Genomic DNA, 12,311 nt, shown 5'->3' with positions numbered 1-12,311 from the left:
AACTACAATCAGTGGCATATACAGAAGGAAAAACAGAGTGTACAGGAACCTAAGTCCGTCGATGAAGGCAATAATCTTGTGGTTGATGAAGGCAGTCATCTTGTGGTTGGGATCCTATTGTCCTGAAGTGATCGTACGTGGGAGAGGCATTTTTATGGATAACCCAGAATGCTTAAAGGTCAGAGCTGGCGGTTTTAACACACAACGAATTCCAGGTGCTTACAAATCTCTTGGGATTGAAGCCCATACTTTAATTTTGGGTGTGTTTTGTGTGCATTCCATTTCTTTAACTAAACGGAAATGGTTGGTTGTAATAATCAAAGCTGTGGCATAAATGGGAGACTGTATTAGGAGAAATAGCTAATGAGGCAAAGTAGGGGACATCACTGGGGATGGCACTCTGCAGTATATGGGGGGACTGGATATGATGGTGTATTGACACCATGAACTCTCCAGAATTGCTTCTAGCAGTAAGACTTAACAAAAGGTAGGCTTGCCTGTATGTTAGATTTGTGTGAATAGGAAGTCAAAGAATGTGAAAAAATTGGTTGCATTCTAAGCCTTAACTTGGGAGATGCACTTAGGGAAGTTTTTAGTAATTTTAAGAAGAGTTTGGTAAATGGATGAACTTCATACCACAATATATATTTTAGTACTTGTGTATAATCAATCCGTTCATGCCAGTGACACTGAATAGCTGATGATAAAGACTTTGAAATTGTGCTAACTTTTAACTCCCATAACTAAATTCATTAAAATCTGAAAAAAAGGTGGTGGTAGACAGGAAGGAGTTCAAATTAGAAGTCCCGAAGCAAATCCCTAGAAGCAAATCTAACAGAGTTCTTGCCCAGACAGTTTATCAAAAAGGGCTGTATAGATGTCTTGTCTAAAACACAAAATCAAGTGTTTTAGATTTATTTAAATGGTTTAGTTGGGATGGAGTGACAAACTACAAGGGCAAAAATGAAACTGATGGCAGTATGACCAGCTCCCTTATTTAATGTTAACATTAGAATATTACAATATTCAAATACTAGAATGCTAGAATACGAGAATATTAGAATATTAGAATATTAGAACAGCGGGCATGGTAAAAACTGGGAAAGAAAATTATTTTAAAATTATGCCATTCAGGCCACTGAAAGTTTGTGTTTAGATTAAAATCTGCCCCTGTCCTGGAAGCAGTTGTGGGAGCATGGCATTAGCCCAAACTGGCTGTGTATTTAACTAGATCTTCGTACCATTTCCTCTGGAGTTATTACAGGCTATTTTCTAATTATATAACTGCAGTTCTGATCATATTTATAAGCATACTTTTAGAAAATAAAATAACCTATGTGAACAGAACCATGGCCTTGATTGTCCCCAGCCATCTAATGGCAGGAAGACGTCATGGATCGAATCTGTACTCTAAGCATGACAAAACATAAGGCGAGCGCAACAGCTTCTGTCCTGGCCAAATGCACAAGAGATGAGTGAGAGCAGCAGCTGGCCCGAGTCCTCCTCTTTTAGCTGAGAACCGAGGGGATCTACACGGAAGTGCATCTTTTTTTTTATAGAGGGAGAGATGGATAGATGTCACGGTGATGAAATGGGACATCCTGGGACGTGGCAAATGCCTCGTTGAGGCAGCAGGGTTTCTGCTCGGGCTTTAGTTTCCATTTCCTTTCCCTGACAGCAGCGCACAGCTGTGCCTGCACTTGCCCCTCTGAACTCATTCCTCCCCTCTGCCCTTTAGCTGTATTTGCCTCTCCCGTGTCCCAAAGCTTTCAGCCCTTCTCAGGTGCCTACCGTCATTTCCCAAATACACTTTGCCAAGTGCAATTTCCTTTCTTCAATTTCATTCCGGAAAAAATTTGTCTGCTTCCTAGCGACATCGGTGTAACAGCAGATGTACGTTCTCCTGGCAGTCACGCTATCCTCCGAGTAAATCAGTTCATTAATTAAAAATCACACATGTAATACCTCTGAATCCCTAACGCACCGTCCCTGGTAACAGTAATCTGCTAATGGCATAACTATTCAATGAACGGCATGTTTTCCCTCACCCTCAGGGAATGCCGCTTTGCTGAGACTTCCGGGCACAGCTTCTCCAACCCGCTGTTGAAGCCATCAGCTCTCTGAAGGTCAAGTCAGCAAGCGTTCACGCAGGAGCCTGCAAGCAGTATAAGAGTATGTGCTTCTGATTTACGCTTGATGACTGATTTTCCAGCTAACTTGGCTTAAAAGTATGAATTTGGTCAATCAGAAACATTAGGGGGCTATTTTCAGATGAATAAAAATGAAGAAAATTTAAGAGTGGTTGAAGATGCCGTGGAGCTGCTTCCAAAACATGGTTTCTTTGGAGTGAGGGGAAGCTGCTTTTTTAAGTGTAGTAGGTTCACAAGTTACTTCAGAGTACCTGCACAAAAAGCTTGGTAGGTAAAGGTTTCAGGCCATCCTTTCGCCTTTGCCAGCTTCTACAAACACTGGGAGGAGCAGGTGGCTTCTGGGGCCAACTCCTCACCTGAGCCAGAGTGCTGGTTCAGAGGAGGGTGCCATACTTGGAGTTGTGTAGGCAACCCTTTCCTAAAATTAAAACCCATGTGCTTGAATAAAACAGTATGTTATGAAGTGAGTTTTTCTTTTTTAAGCACTGACTTTCTAATCCGCTTTACATGATTCTGCTCTGTCATTCGGTCTCTCTTGCTCCCTCTCTTCTGGGTCTCCACCTTCCACACCGTCAACCACCGTAAACCCAAGGAAGTGTTGGTACAGGAGGGACGCTTGAGATCAAGAGGCGGGAGAGCATCAGACAGCATCGATTGCCTCGTAAAATCCAGTTGAAATCTGAAATTATTTTTCCAGATGCCAGTTAAAATCACATCTGTCATTTGTTATCTTTTTTAGCTCATCAGAAGAAAACAATTGAATGAGTTTGTATATGAATTAAAATTAAATATGTTCCTTAAAGAGTTTATAAAGGAATTAGACAGCTACACGGGGAGAGATGGAGTAGACAATACCTGTGCCAGCCCTGCTCCACCACAGCATCAAGAAATGAACAGCATAAGTTTTACAGTTTCAGTGTAAAACCTTCCGAGAGTTGTCTTAGGAAGGTATATAGTGTTTTACAAATCAGATGTCCTCATTATTAAAATTTTCAATATAATTTCATATCCCTGTGGCCACTCAGCCATGAAAACGATTACTATGTAATTCCCAGAATCTTGAGCCTATTTAAAATATTGATAGGAATATTAATTAAATCTTCATTGTGGACATTGTGGAAAGAGTAGCCTGGGCAAATGAACCTAAATTCCTGAAAAATGCAATAACAATTAATTATGTCAGGCCAATCAATCACCATTTATTTCTCAGTCAATAAGAACCATAGCTAATGGCTGACTAAGCTCAATTAAGGTTTGATGAAGTGCTGGTTTTTAAATAGAAGTTAAATTATTAACCCATATCGTTTGCTAGCAGGACCAACAATAGGTCATGGCTTATTTTTTCAACATAAATCCCCTCTCAAAATGTATATATTTTGAAAGCAAGATTCAATGTCCTATGTTTTCTTAGATGGCCGGTCAATCTGGGATTTTATTAAAGACTTTTTTCCCTTGCTGGATTAAATGGAGAAAAGCCTGGGACATAAATCCTTGTGGTTCTTTTACATCTGCTAATCTAATACCCAGTTTGGACGTTTCTGATATCCAGACTAATCCCTGGGGAAGTAGAAAGAAAAAATATTTTCCCTTAATTTAAAGAGGACTCCTAGCCTTAGTAGACGTACTTGCTTTGACACTTGCGGGAGCCTGACCATCAGGCTACCTTTGGGTTGGTAGAAGGGGTTTGCCTGGGAGGAAGCACGGTGCTGGAAAGATATTTTACATGACATTTTACCAACGCATTAATGTTCCCATTCTGGCTGCCAGACTCACTTGTTGCTGCCGTCAGGTTCCCACCTCCCCCATTAAACAGAGAAAATGAGAATTTTAGGGTCCGTGGCACGCTAGAATTCTGCTGCACCTTAGTTGGGGCACTGGGTGATTCTGGTGCCTAAAGCGTCATTGAGCATAAGGTGTGTGTAACGATGCTGTTGCAGTTTCTTGTTAGAGTCCCTTACTATTTCACCAAAGCTTGGTTTGCTTTCAATATTAACTGATGGGGTTTTTTTATTTAGTGGTTCAAGACCTTTATAATAAGTCGAAGTGTTTCTTTTTTGCATTGACGCTTTTTACTGGCCTAGAATAGAAGTCATTCTCTTTCAGAGATACAGAAATTACAACTGCTAGCAGGACTTTCCCAGAAGACATGCAATACCTCAGCTAAAATGCAGTTTCTCTTTCTGAATCCCACCTTTTTCTCTTGTCCTCCCCTGTTGACAGTCAAAAATAAAACTGGAGTGAAAAGCCTGTTGATAACACCACACTTTGCAGGGCAGGTGCATCTCTTACCTTCCATTCTCCTTTGGCCCTCAGTGTCTTTGAGGGCATCCAACACCAACACTGGTGGTGTCTCTTCCTTCAAGCACATGATTATCGTTTTACAGAGGTGTTGGAGTATGAATATGAGGATGGGGAAACGTATTTCTGAAAACACAGATGATATTGTTTCAGTGTACAGATTTAATCCTTAATGGCTGCCATGGCTGTTGAGTTGAAAATACAGTCTCCAATGGCTCGTACTCATGATCATGTCACAGGATGCCATGTCAGCTAAGCTGTGGCAATTGCGTCTGTCACAGGAAGTATGAAGTAATTTAACTACGTCTCTATGAAAGAAGTTTAAACTAAGGTAGAGCAAGAGCCTGCACACAGGCAGTTTTCATTTATTGACTTGCTCCCATGTCTAAACAACCTGATAAATCTCCTTTAATATTTATGAAGTGAGTACAATATTCTGTGATTTCACTGCACCACAATAAATAAAAACTGCTATTCCCTGAATTCATCACAGAATAGCATGATTTAGAAAACAGTTGCATAACTTGTGTAAACTGTACTTTTAATCGTCTGTTGCATACTGAAATGGCTGGGATTTCTCATTTCCTTTAAAAGCAGGCCACCTACTGCTTGCAGAGCTTCATCACAGCGAGAAACCGACCGCAAACAACTTGGTTTGCTCCCTCATTTGCACTCCCTTTAAACCATGGAGCTGCTCACCTACTTTTCAAGACATACTACGCTATAGTCAAAAGAATAGAAATTTTAGGTTATGATTTCACATGCCATGCCTGCTCCCTGCCTTGCTCTCTGCTACTTACTTAGCTCCGGCACTGTTTTTTGTCAGACCTTTCTGTCAACCAGCATAACTCCCTAACATGGTCAAGAAGCGTCAACGACCACAACAACATGGCAGGGATCTGCTGGGTTAATGAACTAAATCAAGTGATAGAAGGACCTAGCACCAGGACTGGCCCAAGGAGGAGGTAGTACTGGGGGAAAAGAGGAATGACAAAAGGGAAAGAGAGCATGATCTTCCCCTTTCACCATCAGCAAGCTGGCAGAAACTGCATCCTCAGGTTCACCAAAGAAGAACAGAATTAAGGTAGAAACACTGACAACTTCTTCTCCAGAACAACACCAAGACACTATTAGAGGAAAGAAAAAGCCCCAGTCCTTCACAAGTGCTATTAAAAAATCATGAGCTAAGTAGTTTCCATACCGGAATGTGACATCTCCAAAGAAAGCCGGAAAGCATAGCTTGGAATGATGTTACTAATTCTGTAGCTGTCTGATTAGGCATGTAACCAGTGTCCCGGGAAGATACTTCATCCCAGCACTTTGCTGGAGCTTTCTTCCTCCTCCCAGTGAGACAGAAGGAGAAAACCCAACCATCTGCCATCATTAATTATCCTATGTCCCTTCCCATAGTGTGCCTAAATTCTGGTGATGGTCAATCCTGTCCGAATTTTGCATTGGATAAATTGGATAAATCTCTCGGTGATGTCAAGTGAGAGGTGAGTTTGGGGCTTTTTGTGCATCTGTAAGAACTGTAAATACTGAGCTATTCAGCCCTGTGTGTGGTATAGCATAGCTAAATTCAGCCCTGCATGGCTGCCAATGTATTTGATAAGTCTCCTTTTTTGCATGGGTTTAGCCTTTCAGTTAAAGTGAAAAATCAGTAATTTCTCACTCTAATTTGCTTTTAAAGAAATGCAGAGCTTTTACTTTAATTTAAAAAAAAAAAAAGGAAATTTAACACTAGCTAGAGGATCAAATCTGTATCGCTAACAAGAACATTTGTAGAAACCCTGTGTCTCACACTGTAAAATGTAAGAAAATTATTAAACGTCAGAAGTTATAAATAACTGTTTTCTATATTTGGTCTTCACTGGATAATGGGCACCTTCATGTAACACATCTTTTGTTAACTACTGTCAGAGATGGAATATGGGCTGGACTGTTGGATCTGGGATGGAAATGCTGACATTTCTACAGTGGTAGGAAATATAATAGAAGAAGAGGTCTAAACAAGCTTCTTTTGGTCATAAATTTCAGAAAATTACAGAAAGACTGAATATTAAAGCAAGCTTTGCATTCTTCAAGAGCAGTGTGCAAACTGTACTATATGCTAGTGCATGTGCGCTTTGTGCAGCTTCTTGTCAGGTATTTCAAAGGAGATCTGTTATGTCACACTGACTGAGTGTTTTGTCACTGGTAAAAATAGCACATGCATAGATGGACAAAAAAAATCTGTAATCATGCTCCTCAGTGCTCTGTCCTGTTGGCAGAACTTTACTTTTGACTTAGGATCATCTCACATTAGTTCTGTATCATCCATGGTAAAAGGATGTTGAATGAAAAGAGAAGTGTGTATGATCACACTTCAGATGAATGTCAGAGAGGGTTTTGGTTTTTTTTTTAATTATAATGAATATAGTCCAAAAACCAGCAGTCCTTTATGTACACACAGTACATTAGTATTTTTAAATTAGGTTTTTCTTTCTAACGAACCAAGACATACTTTACAAAGAGCTGTACACCACCATCTCAGGATTGCTCTAGAGATCACTGTGTGGGGAGAATTTATGAAGTGCTTTGGAGCACAGAGGGAGGAGGGTGCAGTGCACGATAGTTTTAAATTCACTTTCTGCCTTCTCCCAGATGCTTCTGAAGACTGAGGGACCATAATGGTCTGGCTATATGGTACTCTCTTCCTCAGTCCACAATGTGAGCAGCGCTCCTAGCTCTGGCAAGCCACCTTCACCTGCAGTGTGCATCATTATCTTTCCTGAACAGAACTGGAAAACACCCACATTAAAAATTAAAGACCTCAGTAGAACACTTTATTTTAATGAATAGAAGGTATTTTCTCTAGCACAGTGTGTATTTTTCTCTCACATACACACATACTGCCCGCAGATATACCATATAGCCATGCTAAGTTGCAATTTATTATTTATATTAATTATAAATACTAATTTCAAATTTTAAAATAATATCTTAAAACTCGTCATCTATAAAACTGAAATTAAGGTTACTTAGAAACTCAGCCTTAACATCTTCAATATATATCAGGTTTCTGCAGTCTCTTCAAGTGCATTTACATAGAAAATCATCCTCCCCTGGCACACCTGAGATAGAAGGGGACAAAATAAATGCCTTGAATTAAAAACAAACAAACAAACAAAAAGGCTATAATCTGTACTCTGGATCCCGAGTACATTCTCAGGTTTCGGCTCTTCCCCCACAGCTATCAGGTGTGGACTTGTGTGTTCTAACGCTGTGCCTCATAAAAAACCCTCTATTTTTTGTGATAAGGAAAATCAGCCATTCAAAGCTGCAAAGCTCCAAAGGGTTCCCCCTCCCTGGATGATGAAGGAGGCAGGAGGAGAAAGTGTGCCTTCAGGCAAACCTGCCTTGCCAGAACCCGAGAGAACTAGGATGGGAAGACAAAACATTAGGCTATTTCCTAACAAAAGCCGCACGCAAATTCCTCGGTGATTCTTCTGAAACCCTGAAGTTCTTCCCCACACAAACCATTCATATCAATCAGCTTTCAACCATAAAAAAATGCTTTCGATGCCCTGAAAAATCAACATTATTTTGCCAATGAATAAGCTAAATCAGATTAACGTAGCTTCATTTTCTGGTATAAAAATGGTAAAGTTAGGCTTGTAGGGGAAATGAAATCCAGTTCCATTTCTCTCCTTTGGTATGATGTGTTTTAGAGGGTATATTACTAAAGAATCGATCACCAGTACATTATTGTAACTTACCTCTCAGTGACTTTATTATACCATTAACGTCAGCTCATAAAGGATCAGATGGTTCTACGCTTATGACTATTGTAGACTTTTTAGCATAAAGTAAAGAAATATGAGTATTATAGAGGCTTCAGCCACTAATTTCTTTCCTGTACCCCACCTTCACTGCCCCCAAAGAACAGAAAATCACAGCTGGTCAATCCTTACCTAACTTGTAGTAGCAGGAAAACACTTAACAAACCTTTTGACTGCAGTCTCTCAAGATAATCATCTTGCAGGGACAGGCCTCAACATTTCCATGTATTCAAAGCCGATGAAATGCAAAGCTGCTGGTAATTCTGGAAACTTTTTGGCAAATAAGGAAAAAAAAAATTAGTACTTTTTTACAACACAGCTTTCAGGATCAAATTCTGACTTATCTATAGCACATCTGCTTTATTATGCAGCATGTGACCTGGGCAATTATCTGAAAGCAAATATTAATTCTCATTTTCCATTCATTTATAGACAGAACAGTATCTTATCAGTTGTAAATGATGACACATCGTTAAAGTTCAAACAATTTGATTTTAATATACAGCTACGATCTGTTCCATTCATGTCCTGTCTTAGTGGTCAAGCAAAATCACAGAGCTGCTTCTTCCAGAAAGTGCCAGACTTGCTTTTTTTCAAGCTGCACCTTGACAATGACAGAATATTATAGACATTACTGTGATCATTATCCACATATCTCTAGATGCAGAAATTTTTTAAATCATTCTTATTTAGACTCAGGCGTAATTCATCATTACCTGCCCATTCCATTACTGAGCCAACAGACTTGGGATGCTGTACTCCCTATATCAGGAGTACATGGGGTGATCATCACTCCCAGGACTTCAGCTAAAGTAGATGTATTCTGGAAATACATTTCAGACACTGTTTACATTCTACATTTCTGCTCTGATCAGCTTCAGTGACAGTTGAAAAATTTAACTTATTTGGTTCTCAATAGACCGTGTAAATGTAACATTTCTGAGCTGAGAAATTTTCCTGGAAAAATTTCACTGGGAAAATGAAATAGTCTTCAGCAAAGGTAGCTTAGAAACAACTACTCAGAAATCTTACGGCGGTAGGGAAGAACGCACAATATTTCTTTCAGGCATTTCTGTTCCTCTCACTCTGGCCAACACTTTCTGTCTTCAAACAGTGATTTGCAAAGAGGTCCTTGGAAAGGAGTGTTAACAGTGGCCATTTTTCACAACGGCAGCCCCCCAGGGTAATAATTCCCTCTCTCTGACATAAGGCTTTTCGGGATTCTTTGTATTACAGTGAGCTTTTATACAACCACGTGGATGGAGGAGTGAGGCACTCCTTGTTTCTCTTAGGTGATTGATTCCTTGTCACTCCTAGTTCCTTTTTATTTTTTTGAGAGAACTGAAAATGAAGTTTGGGAGAAGCTATGAATACTCCTATTATTGCTGAAAAGGTGTCACCAAGCAGTGTAAGGATTTGGTAGTTTCCCTTCAATATTTTGATGGAAAAGACAATAACACTTTCATTAAAATGTGCTCATGTTTAAAGAACATTTCTTTTATATATTGAATCAGGGAGGAAATGAAACAATCTCCGAGTATGTGGCAGCACTGAAGAAATTAAGAATCAGAGAGACTTAAATGACACACGACAGCAGTTATTTGTATGTGGAATATAAAACCAGGCAATCCAAATGGACATACTGAATGAGACTGACTTAAACCTTAAACATATGCTCAAGTTATTGCATCTGAGATGAAAAGCGCATTTTAAGATACGTTGCAGCAGCACACAGCAAACTGTATGACAAATCCAACAGGAATGAAGAAGCAAGCACACCATGAACAGTACATGAAATTATTTTCATTGTGGGAAAAGACTCACAATGCAAACGATTTCCAGTTCAAGAATAAACTGTAAAAACAGCAATAAACTGGGCCATGCATAGAAAATATAAAGGTCAATGAAAAGCAAAGCAACTGCCATAGAATTTATTTGGAATCCAGATGGTAAGAGGATGGAATTCACCAAGACTGCTGTAGCATCTCTGCAGTAGTTGAATTTGAGAGAGAAAATAAGAGTCGGGTTTATTTACATGTGGAAGGAACAAGATTTGAGATGTAACTCAGTAAAGCATCTGTTGTTCCTCTGATTTCACAGCAGGAGTATTAGAGAGTTCTTAAATAGATGACGTTGCAGAAAATTTAATTACCACTAAACATTTACAACGGAATTCATTGTTCCCTGGAGTTACCACAGTTGAAGTAACGATGGTATATGACATCTCTGGGCTTTAAAGAGGAAGTACGTGCAGCAACTGGTTGGAAACAAATGAGAGAAGTGTACAGAGTGTACAGTATCTGCAGATTTAAGAAATGATGAGATTTATCCTAAAACAGAAATTATCTAAACATTTGAAAAAAGCAGCTGATACCTTCCACAATGATACCATAATCATAAACTGCAGGAAGGCAAAGATGTCATGTTTTTACAAACTTGTCCCATACCTTTTCCAAAAAAACACCAAAAGGGAAAGATAACTGGAACACTGCCAGAGTTCTGCCATAATATTTAAGGTTATATTCAGCAAACTTAGCACTTGAGCACGGCTAGTTCTGGCAATGAAGGGGGCTCTCTGTATCGGTGTTGACCTCAACATTACCAATGTAAAGATCAGTATCTTTTACCTAGTTCAGAAGATATATTTGCCTCACTATTGCATTTTTGGCAAGTTCATCCTAACTTAAAATTATCCACAAATACGGACTGAAGACAATGCAACAGTGTGTTATCTGATAGCAGAAATAAGAGTTTGTTTTAATCTAATAGTGTATTGTCTACAGTAACTGTACCTTCTGGTTAGCAGGCATACACAGCAGCTACTATTAGGTATTGCTGGCATGCAACATTGCTTGAATAACAATAATAACAAAACTAGCAATGACAGAAACCCTGAAAACTCCCTCATGGGCTTGGGTATCATCATTGAACCTTGAGGAAAAATTAATTGGTTTAATCAGCTCATTCTAGCAATAAATGTGTGCATAAATCACAAGGCAAAAGCTGAAGAAATCTGTAAGGAATCCAAAGTGCAGTAGAGTTACATTCTTTTCTGACAGTAGTCAGTCATCGAGAGGGTGCTTGAACATTTTCTAATTGAACAGATTGGCACTGGAAATGCTGGATCATCCTGGTTCCATCAAAACTTTCTACAGAAGCTTAAGCTGTGATCTGGCTGTGGCTGCTGGCCAGAAATCCAACCAAGCTGTCTGCTTACTGTAGCTCAGCTGACTGGCTATCTAGCTCCCTGGCAATATGCTGACTGCTCAGTTGGTTTCTTGGCTCCCCAGGCTTGTCAGCTGGAAAAGAAACAGATTGTTCCATTTTTGCCAGAAAGGCTGCAGAGCCACCATGTTTTGTTCCAGCACTCGATGAAACAAGATATTGACAAGCTGGAATTTCCTGTAGAATAAAAATTTCGCTTCCCAGCCAGCTCCTGTTATTATTGTACGCTCTTGTGTAACATAGTGACGGTGTTATCGCATCCTCTAAGTAAACACAATGCACAGAAAGGATGTGAATCCAGAGAGCCTTCCAAGCCTTTGGATAAGAATCTCGTAGCATCTGAAACCGTCTTTATGTAGTACAATGCCTCTTTTGATAAGGTTAGTTTGTGACGCTTTCCATTTTGCATTAAAAGGCCTATTAAGTTGGCTCTGAGAACTCGTTTGTCAGCAGGACATAACTGGCCAACTGAGGGATGAATTCAGTATAGACTCTGTGGATTACACCCTTCATGCATGTTGTTTTGGAAGATGACTTACGTAGGTTACAGATCAAACTCCAGGGAAGGAAAAACCAATAACAGAATCAAAGAATCATAGAATAATTTGGGTTGGAAGGGACGTCTAAAGGTCACCTAGTCCACCCCCCCTGCCGTGGGCAGGGACATCTTCAACTAGATCAGGTTGCTCAGAGCCCCGGCCAACCTCACCTTGAATGTTTCCAGGGATGGCGCATCCACCACCTCACTGGTGCCAGTGCTTCACCACCCTCAGCGTAAAAAATTTCTTCCTTATATCTAGGCTAAATCTACCCCCCT

General features: G+C 39.8%; 1 protein-coding gene across 1 annotated transcript in view; it reads left to right on the top strand.

Annotated features, from left to right (window-relative positions):
* The first annotated feature begins 5,815 nt into the window (after window positions 1–5,815).
* The window catches only part of AKAP11 (A-kinase anchoring protein 11), a 55,020-nt gene continuing 48,524 nt past the window's right edge, over window positions 5,816–12,311 (top strand). Inside the window, exon 1 of the mRNA XM_009275638.2 lies at window positions 5,816–5,944. The gene's annotated coding sequence lies outside the window, so the exon portion shown is untranslated. The remainder of the gene's footprint in view (window positions 5,945–12,311) is intronic.

Source organism: Aptenodytes forsteri, unplaced genomic scaffold (genome assembly GCF_000699145.1).
Source record: "Aptenodytes forsteri isolate BGI_AS27 unplaced genomic scaffold, ASM69914v1 Scaffold172, whole genome shotgun sequence".
In the NCBI taxonomy this organism is placed as follows: Eukaryota; Metazoa; Chordata; class Aves; order Sphenisciformes; family Spheniscidae; genus Aptenodytes; species Aptenodytes forsteri.
Note: the sequence above shows the minus strand (reverse complement) of the source record. Positions and strands in the feature narration are given on the sequence as shown.